Raw genomic sequence first — 14624 nt, forward strand, 5'->3', positions numbered from 1 at the left:
CTTATACCGTTTTTTTTGTCCTTAATAATTAATCAAGTTTTCTCCAAATACAGGGCTTCTTAGTTTCACTCCTGGTCATTTTCAGGAAGAGCCTGGCTTCCATTCTTCTTATCTGAAATTTTAGATGATGTGTTTTTTTCAGGACTTGCTCAATCTGAAAAGCCGGTTCAGATCAATTTAACCAATCCCATCAAGCAGGAGAATTAAAAAGTGAAAGTGACTCTTCTCTAGGCAAGTTCTCTAATCTCTTCTTTCTGTAAAAATCTGAGAAGCTAACCCAGAACAATGCTTTAATCAAGCACAAGCATAGCTGAAGCTAGTTACATAGAGAATTACCAAATCACATAGCCACAGAAGTGACAAAATTTTGCGACTTATTTGAATGAATGTTGTGTATCTTATTTCTTAAGGACTAGTTACAAATATATTAATGTTAATGATTTAATTACATTTTAACATTTACCTTCTTTTTGTTTGTTTTTTTTGAGGGCCGCACCAGAGGAATATGGAAATTCCCAGGTTAGTGGTTGAATTGGAGCTTCAGCTGCTGGCCTATGCCACAGCCACAGCAACTCAGGATCCAAGTCTTGTCTGCAACCTACACCACATCTCATGGCAACGCCAGATCCTTAACCCACTGAGTGAGGCCAGGGATTACACCTGCAACCTCATGGATAATAGTTGGATTCATTTCCACAGCACCACAACGAGAACTCCTTAATGTTTACTGTCTAAAAATTACACAAAATTATGGCACTGTTTAAAAAAAAAGCCATTGAGAGGCATTTACTGAGTAGTGGTCTTTTAGTTGCCACGGGAAAGTCAATGCATTTCTTTGGTTATGTCTGTTTCTTCACCTCAAAAACAGATAGTAATTCACAAGGGATGGTTATGAGGATTAAATGAGAGAATAAAAGAAAGTATAATTACTTGGAAAAGTATAAACTGCTATAACACTATTATGATTTTCAACAAAATTTCAAGCCACTTTCAAGAAAAAAATAATGGAATTTAAAAATTAGACTACCCAACAAAGAAAAACAGGAACAAAATTAGAACAGATTAGTTAGGAGTTCCCATTCTGGCTCAGTGGAAATGAATCTGATCAGTATCCATGATCCCTGGGCTCACTCAGTGGGTTAAGGATCCGGTGTTGCCGTGAGCTGTGGTGTAAGTCAGAGATGTGGGCACGGATCTGGTGTTGCTATGGCTGTGGCCAGGAGCTACAGCTTTGATTCGACCCCTAGCCTGGGAACCTCCATATGCCACGAGTGCGGCCCTAAAAAGACTGAAAAAAATAAATAAAAAGAACAGATTATTTACATTTTCTGGTTCCACTAGATGTTAGGAAGCTCCTTGTTTATCACTGTTGCTAAAAATCTTTCTAATCAATACACTGTCCTATTTCAGGGCACTTAGTATGTTTAATGAAAATAATTTTACCTTTCCTTGAGGATTCTGGGTAGCTTTATTTTTCTCCCAGAGAAGGAAAGCGGAAGAAAGCTTCTGGTTGCTTTCTTCAAATCAGTAGGTTTTGCTATACTTACTTTTAAAAATATAATGAGAGCTAATAGACTAGTATTGGCCAGCAGTAATGACCATGAAAGTAGATGCTGACGGTGGTAGTAAAATAGTGGCCTGGATCCTGGGAACACCTTGGAAAACCTGCCCTCAGATGGAACTGAATCCTGCTTATCGTGGTATTCAAACCTTTGTCCTGCTACCTTCAGAAATCCTCAGAGACTGCTACCTGATTTGAACCCTGATGGAACGATCTCTGCTGTTGTCCACTTAAAAAACAAAACAAAACAAAACTTAAGATTGCAAATCCAAACAAGACTTGTTAAAATGAGAAGTCTATTTTCAAGGCTGATTCATCCATTCAACAAATATTTACTGGGCACTTACCAGGTGCCAAGCAGTGCTCTATTTGTGACAGATACAAAATTAAAAGTGACAGACAAGGTCTCAACTCTCATGAAACTTCCATTCCACTGGGGAAGCTGGACAATTAAACACTGTGATTAGTGCTGTGAAGGAACATAAAGAAAGTAACTGGAGTGGTGGTAGGAAAGGAGGCAGGGAAGGCCTCTTTGCGTGAAGGATATTTGAGCCGAAACCTGAATGATGAGGAGACAGGCAGCCAGCCAGGTGAAGAGAAGTTAATGGGGAGTTTTCTAGGCAATGGAAATAGCAAATGCAAAGGCCCAGAGGCCATAATATGGCTAGGAGTGAGTGCGAAGTATGAAACAATGACAGAGATGAATGGCAGCCAATTTAAATAAGGATTTACAAGGAATGGTGGAAGATTTTAATTTTAATTTAATTTTAATTTTATTTAAAGTGTGAAGTCAAACACTGTTATATAATAGTGCTTGAAAGATTAGATTATTTAAAATATTCTATGAAGATTTAATTGCTTATCGTATATATACACATAAAATTACTACAAAGCGAAAAGGAGTGCCCGCCATGGCACAGCAGGATTGGCAGCATCTCTGCATCACTGGGGTGCATGTTTGATCATTGGCCAGGCACAGTGGGTTAAGGATCTGGCATTGCTGCAACTGTGGCTCAGATCTGATCTATGGCCTGGGAACTCTATTTGCCACAGGGCGCCCAAAAAAGAAAAATAAAAAAAAAAATTTTTTTTAAGTGAAAAGGAAGGGCAAGGTTCTCCCACTTAGAAGGTTTATAATATTTTAAGGAAGCAATAACTCATAAACAGTGACAGCATTAAGGTAAAAAAATGGAGTAAAAATAAAGCGCTAAGTGAAGACTAGGGAGGGAGCCGCTGATTCAAACATAAGAAATTAGAAAAGAGTTTTTGTTTGTTTGTTTGTTTTTTAGTAGCATTTTATTTGAGCTCTTGAGGAAAAGGATTTAAGCAGAAAGGGGGGGAGGAGGAGGAGCCTGAGGCTGTGGGAGCTGCATGAGCAAAGGCACAGAGGCAGGAAAGCACAGGGTGGGTCCAGGAAACTGTGAATCATTGTATGGCTACAGGGCCAGGTGGGTGGGTAGTGATGTGGGAGATAAGCCTGGAAAAATAGGCTGCCAGGGTGTGGGAGTTGGGGTCTTGAATGGCATGCACAGAAATGTAGACTTGATTTTCTTGGGCTTGGTTCCCCTTAAGCATACAAAAGAATCTCTTCAGGTACTTGTTAATTCCCACATCACACACACACACACACACACTGATGTGTAAGTCTAGGTGGGCCCTAAAAATCTTTTTTTTTTTTTTTTTTTTGTCTTTTGTCGTTGTTGTTGTTGCTGCTGTTGCTATTTCTTGGGCCGCTCCCGCGGCATATGGAGGTTCCCAGGCTAGGGGTTGAATCGGAGCTGTAGCCACCGGCCTACGCCAGAGCCACAGCAACGCGGGATCTGAGCCACATCTGCAACCTACACCACAGCTCACGGCAACGCCGGATCGTTAACCCACTGAGCAAGGGCAGGGACCGAACCCGCAACCTCATGGTTCCTAGTCGGATTCGTTAACCACTGCGCCACGACGGGAACTCCTTTTTTGTCTTTTTTCTTTTCAGGGCCACACCTGTGGCATATGGAGGTTCCCAGGCTAGGGGTATAACTGGAACTGTAGCCGCCAGCCTACACCATAGCCACAGCAATGTGGGATCCAGGCCGAGTCTGCGACCTATACCACAGCTCATGGCAACGCCGGGTCCTCAACCCACTGAGTGAGGCCAGGGATTGAACCCGCAACCTCGTGGTTCCTAGTCAGATTCGCTTCCACTGTGCCAAGACAGGAACTCCTAAAAATCTCCTTTTTAAACCAATACCCCCAGGTGATTCTAAAACAGATAATCAGGAAACCATACTTTGAAAATCAGTGTGTTTTTTCTTTGTTTGTTTGTTTGTTTTTTTTAATGACAACTCTGAAGCCAACTCTAAGGATTATTCAAGGACTCTTTTACAAGGGGCGGGGGGAATATGAATAAGAAGATCTATAAAGGAGCCATTATCAGGAGTACCCATCGTGGAGCAGTGGAAACGAACCTGACTAGGAACCATGAGGTTGCAGGTTCAATCTGGCATTGCTGTGAGCTGTGGTGTAGGTTGCAGACATGGCTTGGATCCTCTGTTGCTGTGGCTGTGAGGTCGGCTGGCAGCTATAGCTCCAATTCGACCCCTAGCCTGGGAGCCTCAAATATGCAGCGGGCAGCCCTAAAAAGACCAAAAAAACAAAGAGCCATTATCACTGTTGGGGTAGAATAACCAAATGTGGTGGTTAAATGTGGGAGGAGAGATGGACTAAAGTGTTCAAGACAACTTCAAGTTTCATCCTTAGGGAGACTAGGGGGACACAGGTGCCGGCTGCAGAGGGCGGGTCCATATGGTCTACCAGGTGTTGAAAGTATGGACCTGGGTCTCAGAAGATATGCAAAGGCACTAAACATACTGGTTAGGTGTTCCAAAGTTAAATTCAAGACAAATTAAAGGATATAAAAAGTAAAACCAGGAGTTCCCTTATGGCACAGTGGATTAAGGATCTGGCATTGTCACTGCAGCAGCTTAAGTCGCTGCTGTGACATAGGTTCCCCCTGGGAGGGGAACTTCCCACAGGCCATGGGCAAGCCACCCCCACAAAAAATAAAACCATAAAAATTAAAAGGAAGTCAAAGTGAATACTTAATCCGTCTCTGGAGGGCAAAAGACTCCTAAACATAACAGCAACAAAAGAAATTCCTTTTTTTTTGTTTTGCTTTTTAGGGCTGCCCCCATGGCATATGGAGGTTCCCAGGCTATGGGTCTAATCGGAGCTACAGCTGCCAGCCTACACCACAGCCACAGCCATGCCAGATCCAAGCTGTGTCTGTGACCTACACCGCAGCTCACGGCAAGGCCAGATACTTAACCCACTGAGCAAATTCCAAAGAAAAAGATCTACAGATATGTAACAATATACCATATACAAAATTAAAACAACTAAACATTTGACCACGGAAGAATTTTTTTTCTTAGAATGAAGAGCAAATCACAAAGATGAAAAACATTACAAAGAGTTTCTGTATGGAATAGGGGAAGTTACTAAATAACCTTAGGCTTGGCAACTTAAACATCTTGTCATAAAGAGATTTGCTTTTCATGCTCTAGAGATGACGACATAGATCAGAAGGGCTCCTTTGACACACTTTACCAGGTTGCCAAGTATCAGTCTATGGGAGTGCCTAGAAATACCAACTGTTGTAACTTCTATTGTCTTGAGGACACAAATACATTAAATTGCCCCCAAGCTCCACTAAGCTTTGCTACCCCCAGGGAAACTAAAATGAATGAAGGGTTAGGAATGGGAAGAAAATCATTGTACAATGTCTAGTAAGCAATGGCTCATAAGTCTCTCTTTCAGCACAGAAGTTGTATAGACTTTGAGATCAATAGCCCAGTCTTCTCATTTTACAGATGAGGCTCCGAGAGGATGAATTACTTGCTCAAGATCATCAAAGTGGTTGATTCTGAGACAAGCTGAGAATCCTGACTGGAAAGCCAGCACCCTTTTCATTTTTCAGTCCTCTTCCATCCAACACAAGCTCTGGATTTCTCAAAACAATGGACATTTAAAACACTACAGTTTCAACATCTATACACTTTTCACTTCATCGCGCCACTCATTTGGTTTGGCCTAATAAAAACCTGTACCTGGAGTTCCCATCGTGGCTCAGCGGAACGAACCCGACTAGCATCCATGAGGACACGGGTTCAATCCCTGGTCTCGATCAGTGGGTTGAGGATCCGGCATTGCCGTGAACTGTGGTGTAGGTCACAGAGGTGGCTTGGATCTGGCGTTGCTGTGGCTGTGGTGTGGGCCAGTGGCTACAGCTCTGATTCAACCCCTAGCCTGGGAACCTCCATATGCTGCAGGTGCAGCCCTAAAAAGACAAAAACAAAAGCAAACCTGTACTCCCTCCTACAAAGCCCCAAAATAAGTGAAAGAGCTCCAAACAAAAAACCAAAAATCTGTTCCCATTTAAAACTGGGAACACACTAAAAAAAAAAAAAAGAAAGAAAAAAAAGGGGGGGGGTAGTTCCCATCGCGGCTCAGTGGAAGTGAATCCAACTAGGAACCATTAGGTTGTGGATTCGATCCCTGGCCTTGCTCAGTGGGTTAGGGATCCAGCGTTGCTGTGAGCCATGGCGTAGGTTGCAGACACTGCTCAGATCTGGCATTGCTGTGGTTGTGGCGTGGGCCAGTGGCTACAGCTCTGATTGGACCCCTAGCCTGGGAACCTCCTTATGCCATGGGTGCAGCTCTAAAAAGACAAAAAGACCCACCAAAAAAAAAAAAAAAAAAAAAAATCTGGCAACAGATTAACCAAAAGACAACTCACAGAAATGGAAATATGAAAAAATGTCCATTCTCACGAGTAATTAAAGAAATACAAATTAAATCACTTTCACTTAGCAAATTAGTAAAGATAAAACATGAGGTCCAAGGTTATGAAGAATGTACTAAGATAGTCATTCACAATCACTATAGGTGAGAAATTAATCCTGCCTTTATGAAAAAGCAATTTGACAGCAATATTTTTTAATTTTCATGCCCTTTGACCCAGTAATTAGACTTCTAGGACTCTAACCTAAGGAAATAATGAATGACTTGTACAAAGATTTATGCATAAATTTGTTCTCAATTTTTTCACTTATTAATAAAGTAAAAATCAAAACGCCCAAGTGCACAGTTAAATTCTTCAATATTGATACAATGGGGTATTAAACATCATTAAGATAATTTCAAATAATTTTGATACTGTGAACAAAATTACACCCAATAGTACTCTTCTCCAGAACAGATTCTGGAATATTTTGTCTTCTGCATAATTTTTTTTTCCAGGTTTTCTAAATTAGCACACATAATTCTTATTTTCAAAATGTGTACATATGTATGCATGTGAAGATAAAACCAGAATTATACTCATATAATGAAAAAAGGCTTTAAAAACTAACTTGTAAATCACTCACATGGAGGTGTTAGTTGAAGTCATGGAAATAGATCAGATTGCTCAGGGAGAGAGCATAGGGACAACAGGATGATAGACAGGGCCATGGTAAACACCTGCATTTAAGGGGCAAAACCACTGTAAATTACTGAAGGAGCATGGAGGGAAGTGGTCAGATGGAGAACTAGGCTTACATCAAGAAAGCCACATGAGGAGTTCCCACTGTGTCACAGTGGGTTAAGGAATCCAACTGGTGTGGCTCAGGTTACTGCAGAGGCGTGGGTTCAATTCCCAGCTCAGCACAGTGGGTTAAAGGATCTGCTGTTGCCACAGCTGTGGCGTAGGTTGCACCTTCTGCTCAGATTCAATCCCTGGCCCAGGAACTGCCGTATATCGAGGGCATGACAAAAATAAATAAATAAATAAAGCCACAGGAAAGGAAGAATCAGAAAAATTAGTTGTCTCCTTGGGCAAATGCGGCCAAGTGGTGAGGAGAAGGCCAGTGACAGGGCCATTAGAGGGAAATTGTTGGTTGTTGGGTACGATGCATGAACAGATTGGTTTCCTCTAGTGCTGGAGGTGGAAGCCAAATTTGAGCAAATGTTACCTGTCCAATCAAATTGACTGTTAAAAACTTTTTTTTTTTTAAGAAAAAAGGAAAGAAAGAAAGATAAAAGTCTTATGCTTAAATTATTTGCTTAAGTTTCAGTTTGTGGGGGAAAAATATTCTGGAAATCTAAGACCAAGTAAAGACCTAATACATACTAAGATTACTAATCTGTGGGTAATAAAACAAAAATTGTCAATATTTCAGTAAACAAGAAAAACCATATTTGAGGGGTTATAAAGTTTCCATACAGTGAGCTCTGTGATGGGATAAATAATGGAAACAGTAGTTCCACACTTGTTACCAAAAGCACAAAAAAGAGGAGTTCCCGTCATGGTGCAGCGGAAATGAATCTGACTAGTAAGCATGAGGTTGAAGGTTCGATGCCTGGCCTTGCTCAGTGGGTTAAGGATCCAGTGATGCTGTGAGCTGTGGTGTAGGTCACAGACTCGGCTCAGATCTGCATTGCTGTGGCTGTGGTGTGGGACAGTGGCTACAGCTCTGATTGGACCCCTAGCCTGGGAACCTCCACACGCCACAGGTGCAGCCCTAAAAAGCAAAAAAAAAAAGGTAAAAAAAACTACTTCTTTTTCCTAAAAATGAACGTTCTTAATTTTAGAGAATATTATTAAGAAATTCTTGGGAGTTGGAATTCCTGTAGTGGCTCAGTGGTTAACGAATCCAACTAGGGACCATGAGGATGTGGGTTCGATCCCTGGCCTTGTTCAGTGGGTTAAGGATCCGGCGTTGCCTTGAGCTGTGGTGTAGGTCACTGACGAGGCTCGGATCCCGAGTTGCTGTGGCTCTGGCATAGGCCGGTGGCTCCAGCTTCGATTAGACCCCTAGCCTGGGAACCTCCATATGCCTCAGGCGCAGCCCTAGAAAAGGAAAAAAAAAAAAAAAAAAAAAAAAAAAAAAGAAATTCTTGGGAGTTCCATTGTGGCTCAGCAGAAACAAATCTGACTAGAATCCATGAGGATGCAGGTTTGATCCCTGGCCTCGGTCAGTGAGTTAAGGATCCAGTGTTGCTGTGAGCTGTGGCATGAGTCACAGACATGGCTTGGATATGGCATTGCTGTGGCTGTGGTGTAGGCCAGCGGCTACAGCTCCAATTGGACCCCTGGCCTGGGAACCTCCATGTGCCATGGGCGCAGCCCTAAAAAGACAAAAAAAAAAGAAAAATTCTTGGAGTTCTCAGTGTGGCTCAACAGGATTGGTGGCATCCCTGCAGTGCTACAACACAGGTTCAATCTCCAGTCCAGATTCAGTGTTGCTGCAGCTGTAGTTTAGGCCCTGGCCGGGGACTCCATGCCCTCTGGCGCAGTAGAAGAAAGGGAGGGAGGAAGGAACTCTTTAAACAGGAAGAATGTAAAATTTCATAGTGTCATGTTACCTTCTTTTTTGTTTGTTTGCTTTTTTGTTTTTTGGGGTTCCCCCCCCCCCCGCTTTTTAGGACCACACCCACAGCATGTGGAGGTTCCCAGGCTAGGGGTCTAATCGGAGCTACAGCTGCCGGCCTACAATACAGCCACGGCAACGCAAGATCTGAGCCGCGTTTGTGACCTGAGCCGCATCTGTGACCTACACCACAGCTCACAGCATCACTGGATCCTTAACCCACTGAGTGAGGCCAGGGATCGAACCCACAACCTTATGGTTCCTAGTCAGATTCATTTGCACTGCACCACCACGGGAACTCCCCATGCTACCTTCTTATGACTGGACATGTGAAGTCTCTAGAAACATTTTCGAATATAAGGAAATCATTCGACATGCCAAATAATGGATTGCTTGTTAGGTCAAACTTCATCCTTTTTATGAGAAGTCTGTGTTAGCACAATAACTTGACTAAGTCTCAAGGACTTTGCATCCAGCCACAGAATAAACAGGTCAGTATGGTCCTACCAACCATTTACCACAGAATCTCAATTCCACAACCATCAAGTAGGAACTACTCAGTTTACAACCACTCATTTGTTACTAAAGAACCTTGAGAGTCTGCGTTAAGTAATTTAACATCAACTGGAGATTACTGTAAGCAATCCAAAATAAAGTGCTTTAATTTCCTATCAAAAAACATACCGTGAAAGACCATAGCAATCTTAAAAAAAAAAAAAAAGCCTTTTCTTATGGAAATACCTGACTTAAGAACCAAGTCACACATTTTCTCATCTGCCAAAAAAGTACAATTCCGTCTCAGTGAAAGTCATCTATTTCTGAGTGTATGGAATTAAGAATGCCTGAAACTAGTTTTGCTGTCAACATAAATAATGACAAATTCTCCCAACTTGTGGTCAAGTGGCCTTTTATGGCAAAGATGTCTAATGATCTCCCAGACTCTCTACAATCTTTTGTGTCTGTGTTGTGTATATGTCTTTGATGAACCTTTCTGGTATAGCGGCTCTAAGGTAATTGCTGAAAAATACCAGAGGAAATCCAGATACTTGAATCCCTAAGAAGAACAATAATTCAAATTTGTACTTGAGAACATTAGAAGTGAACAACAAAATCATTGAGATATGCAGAATATAAGTAAATCCTACTGCCTTTCTAAAAATTCCTGGTAGGACCACTTGCCTAGAATGTGAACAGAAAGAAATGCCAAAGAAATGTGTTCACTAGGTACCATGGCTCAAACCGCCAAATGAAACAACCATCATCTGTATTATTAACTCAAAATCTCTATTCAAAAAATAAAAAATATAGGGGAGTTCCCGTCGTGGTGCAGCAGAAATGAATCCGACTAGGAACCATGAGGTTGTGGGTTCAATCCCTGGCCTTGCTCAGTGGGTTAAGGATCCAGTGTTGCCATGAGCTACGATGTAGGTCTCAGACTCGGCTTGGATGTGGTGTTGCTGTGGCTCTGGCGTAAGTTGGCACCTACAGCTCTGATTGGACCCCTAGCCTGGGAACCTCCATATGCCATGGGTGCAGCCCTAAAAAGACAAAATATATATATATAAGCATGTAGAAAGGACAGTGTCTCGCTCATCCTCTGTATACTAGAACCCTGGTGCACAGTAGGTATGATGAGCACTCAAGACTACCACAGACTTCAGATCATTAAAACTCTGCAAAGAATCTTCAAGCATGTCTGACTTTCTCCACCCTGCTCCCCAAAAAGAAAGAAAAGAAAAGAAAAAGGAAGAAAGCAATAAAGAAAAAAAAAACATTCTGAGGGTACCTTAGGAAGCATTTAAGTATCCTCTATCATCAAGATATGCTGTTAATAGAACTGTTTTCACTTCTGAAGCTTTCTCTTCTTAGAATTATTAGAGGGTTAAAATTTGGCCCACCTTTACCAGAATCTGGAACAAAACCTGAATGTACAAAGTTAAACAAAGTGATACAGTAGAGCAATTTTTACAAAATGACCCTGCTTTGCCAGTGTTGCCAATACACTATTCTCTTCCCCAGAGGTTCTAGAGTTCAGGGACTACATGATAACAACACTTCCAGGCCCAATACAGAACTGAGAAACTAGCTCTGCCAATTTATTTGCTAAACTGCACAGGATTAATAAATCCTAATCCCATTATCAAAAGGCCATAGTATTGGCAGAACACAAGGCAAAGAATGTTAAGTGATGCAAATACATGGACTGAAGACAATCACTCACTACTGCTCAAAGGTTTTTGCTGTTGTTGATTTTATTTTGTTTTTAAGGAAAAGAAGAGGGATTTTTTTTTTTTTAAACTGTGTTCTCTGCTCCTACAGCACTCTGGGTTGATGTCTAGCACAGCACTGACATCATTAATACTCTAAGTGTATCTATTGACCTCCCTAACCCATTTGACTTTAAGCTCTTTCATAGTAAGAACATTTAGAACATTGAATCCACAAGACTGACATTACAAGAGGCACTGAATATTTTCTCCAAAAAATGAAATAAGTCCCCCCCCCCCCGCCACCTTTTTCAGTCTTTTTAGGGCAGCACCCAGGGCATATGGAGGTTCCCAGGCTAGGGATCCAATCGGAGCTGTAGCTACTGCAACCTACACCACAGCTCACGGCAAGGCTGGATCCTTAATCCACTGAGCGAGTCCAGGGATCAAACCTGCATCCTCATGGATGCTAGTCAGATTCGTTTCCGCTGAGCCACGATGGGAACTCCTGAAATAAGTTCTTAAAGTGATTATCTAGCACCATGCTATGTGTTGTTCTGCCAATGGAAAACAAGTAAATATATATATGCATACACATATTTTTGAAGGTCTACCTAAAATATGGTCATCCTTCATCTAGGTTGAACCTCCACAGGAACTGAGGAAATGCTTGTTGAGGGTCATTTTCCTTTGTGTCTACATCAGGGCTCAGAAGAAAGCATTATTTCATGGATCCTAAAATACTTATTATTTGTGAATAGTATTAGTAACTATGCAGAAGAAAAGTATTCCATTTAGCCACTTAAATCAAGAGCAAAAGAAAGAATGCCTAACGCAAAAAAAAAAAAAAAAAAGACTCCTCCCCTTACAAAAGGTCACTGTCTAAAAGACTGATAACTCCCTAAGCACTTTTAACTAACTTGAAAAGTCAAGTCAATAGAACCATCTGGATTATGCAGACTTTCAAAAGCTGGAATTAGGTGAAAGACAATAGTACTTCAAATATCTCTCACCAGGGTCCTAAGCACCAGTAAGGAGGTAAGGAAGTGTGCCAGATGGTTAGCCCCTAGCACCTACAACTTTAGGCTTAGTAGGTGTAGCCAGAGGTGTACAATTACCTTATATTAACACCCACGTATTGACAGGTGCCAGAGATATATACATGATAGCGATTCTGGGGTGACATATCCAGCTGCAAGAACTGCTATACTCTCAACATACCTCAAAAAGGTGTAAGTTTCTTACAGAGTCCAACTGGCAGAATGGAAGGGGAGAAAAATCGAAGAGGGAGAGAATGGCTGAAAATGAAGAATAGAAAAGAAAGGCTGAATTATTAGAATATTTCCCTGAGAGACTGTTTTGTATTATTGATGAGCTGCCACCTTCCTCTACCACACCAAAAAAGTATATAGTTAGAAGTGTTCCTGATGGAAGCGGGGCGGGGCGGGGCGGGGTGGGGGTGGGGGGGTCCTATGAGCTCCTGTCTTCAAGCAGCAAAGCCTCAGATCTACTTAATTACTCCCAACCCCTCAGCGTACTACCCTGAAGAGAGGAAAGGACCAGCAGCTCCTCCACTCTCTTTCTTGAGGGGGAGGGGTTCACGCTCCTTGTGTTCCCCCCACCCCAGAAGTCGCGGGAGAAAGAGGGTGTGGAGGGAACCCGGGATCTCTGCGCACTCTCCGGCTGTGGAGGATGTGGCGAGGGAAGACTCTTACCTGGCTAAAAGCGGTCTTTTCTCCGAGCTGCTACCAGCCCTGCCACGGGTCCCTGGCGCTCTGCCTCGCGCACCTGTCGCGACCTAGCCGCAGCACCTACAGCTCCCTGCGGCCCCGCCCCGGTCCGGCTCAGAGCCCCGCCCCGACCCCGCCCACCGCCGCGGGGGCGCGCCCGTCAGCCCGCCTCCCGTGCGGCCTAGGGGCGAGCGTGCGCGCTCCGCCGGCTGCGTGTCTTGCCTTCGCGGCTGCTCGCGTCGCCCCGCGCGCCGGCGTTCTGAGGGGCGTGGCTGCTTTTCCGGGGCTCGCGCTGGAATTTCTCTGAGGCATCCGCGCTGTTTTATGGCCTAGGGCTCTGGGCCTTTGTACTTTGGCTTGAGCAGTGACTCAGAGTTACCGCAGTTTGACTCAAGAGCGGCTAGGAAGTTTTTCCTAGGTTCAAGTATAGGCCAGTCCCCAGCCAGGTTCCTGGTGCTTTCGGGGTAAGTTCTGTGCAGGGAGGGTGTTTTAGAGGAGGCCTTTTGGTGTGGTGTAAAGAACTATAAATTAATCCTAACTCGACCCGCTTGACGTTCAAGTCGCTTCGCCTCCCTAGAGCTGAGTTTCTTCATATAAAGGAAGGGATTGGACAAGGGCAGATCTGCAAGTTCTCCAGCATCTCTAACCTTATTTCTTCACTAAGAGCAGTGCTCAAAGGCTTTAGAGTCAAGAGGCCTAGCACTTGGCCATCCTGCCCCCAAATTTCCCCCTGGTACGTGCAGTTGCATCAGTGCCCTTTGATAGTGTCTTTTCCTTCTGCACCTCAAGTGTGGTATGGTTTTAAACCACAAGTTTTCTGAAGCTTTTCGAATTCATGTAGGTTGATAAGTACTATAAGGGGATGGTGGTGGTAAATGGCTGTATTTACACTTCCTAAAGCAATTAGGGGAGGGGTTTTTTTCTTAGGGCCACACACGGAATATGGAGGTTCTGAGGCTAGGGGTCACATCGAGCTGCAGCTGTGGGCCTAGCCACAGCCACAACAACTTGGGATACAAGCCGCATCTGCGACCTACAACACAGCCCACGGCAATGCTAGATCTTTAACCCAGAGAGCGAGGCCAGTGATCTAACCTGCATCCGCATGGATACTAGTCAGATTCCTTTCCACTGAGCTACAATGGGAACTCCTTAAGAAAGATTTCTAATAAGAAATTTCCAGCGACAGATGATGGGTAGTCCAGTTGTTTCCTTATTCTTTCAGATATCCAGCCCAGACTGATTCCGGATAGGAATCAAGCATCAAGACTCTTTAATTCCCATGCTGCCTGCCGGTTTTGTTAGAGAGCCCTAGCAAATATATACGGTGGTATGTGGAGTTCCTTTAATATATACCTCCCCTTTTTAAAAATCAAGTCAATAAAGGCCTTTATTCTCCACAAAGAATTTTAGACCTAGATTTAGATCTTTACTCAGCCACTTACCAGCTAAGCAAACTACTGTTTGCTCTTCCGGAGCCTCCCTTAGTGCCCTTTGAAAATAAGAGCTAGTAGTACACCATAGTTGGTTTACAAATTTGTGAGGTGGATTGCTACATTTAGGAGGATTCTATGAGCCAGTTATTGAGCATAAACACTATTAAAAATTGCATAGGAGTACCTGTCATGACTCAGCACATTAAGAGCCTGACTAGTGTCCATGAAGATGCGGGTTCAATCTCTGGCCTCACTCAGTGGGTTAAAGGTCCGGGCTTACCATGAGCTCGTGT

General features: G+C 43.1%; 2 protein-coding genes and 1 long non-coding RNA gene across 34 annotated transcripts in view; 2 read left to right on the plus strand and 1 right to left on the minus strand.

Annotated features, from left to right (window-relative positions):
- LIMA1 (LIM domain and actin binding 1) overlaps positions 1-13019 on the minus strand; it is a 102150-nt gene extending 89131 nt beyond the window's left edge. For 7 of the 14 annotated variants that reach the window (XM_085024381.1, XM_085024379.1, XM_021090877.2 and 4 more), the window contains exons 1-2: positions 12881-13019; positions 12387-12463 (exon numbers count right to left, since the gene is read on the minus strand). The gene's annotated coding sequence lies outside the window, so the exon portion shown is untranslated. 14 annotated transcript variants of the gene reach the window in all.
- LOC146403176 (uncharacterized) lies at positions 3228-13009 on the plus strand. The gene is made up of 3 exons (XR_014803230.1): positions 3228-3580; positions 4316-5660; positions 11684-13009. It is a non-coding gene; the product is annotated as an uncharacterized LOC146403176 (long non-coding RNA).
- Positions 13020-13179: 160 nt separating the features above from the next.
- The window catches only part of LARP4 (La ribonucleoprotein 4), a 176112-nt gene continuing 174667 nt past the window's right edge, over positions 13180-14624 (plus strand). For 12 of the 19 annotated variants that reach the window (XM_084955638.1, XM_084955654.1, XM_084955631.1 and 9 more), the window contains exon 1: positions 13180-13359. The gene's annotated coding sequence lies outside the window, so the exon portion shown is untranslated. Of the gene's footprint in view, positions 13360-14120; positions 14226-14624 lie in introns of all 19 variants that reach the window. The other 7 variants (XM_084955634.1, XM_084955656.1, XM_084955657.1 and 4 more) reach the window with 1 other exon arrangement.

This window comes from Sus scrofa, chromosome 5 (genome assembly GCF_054392235.1).
Source record: "Sus scrofa isolate SSC_HxYL_T2T_F1_AM1 chromosome 5, Sscrofa_HxYL_maternal_Yorkshire_Landrace_v2.0, whole genome shotgun sequence".
Lineage (NCBI taxonomy): Eukaryota > Metazoa > Chordata > Mammalia > Artiodactyla > Suidae > Sus > Sus scrofa.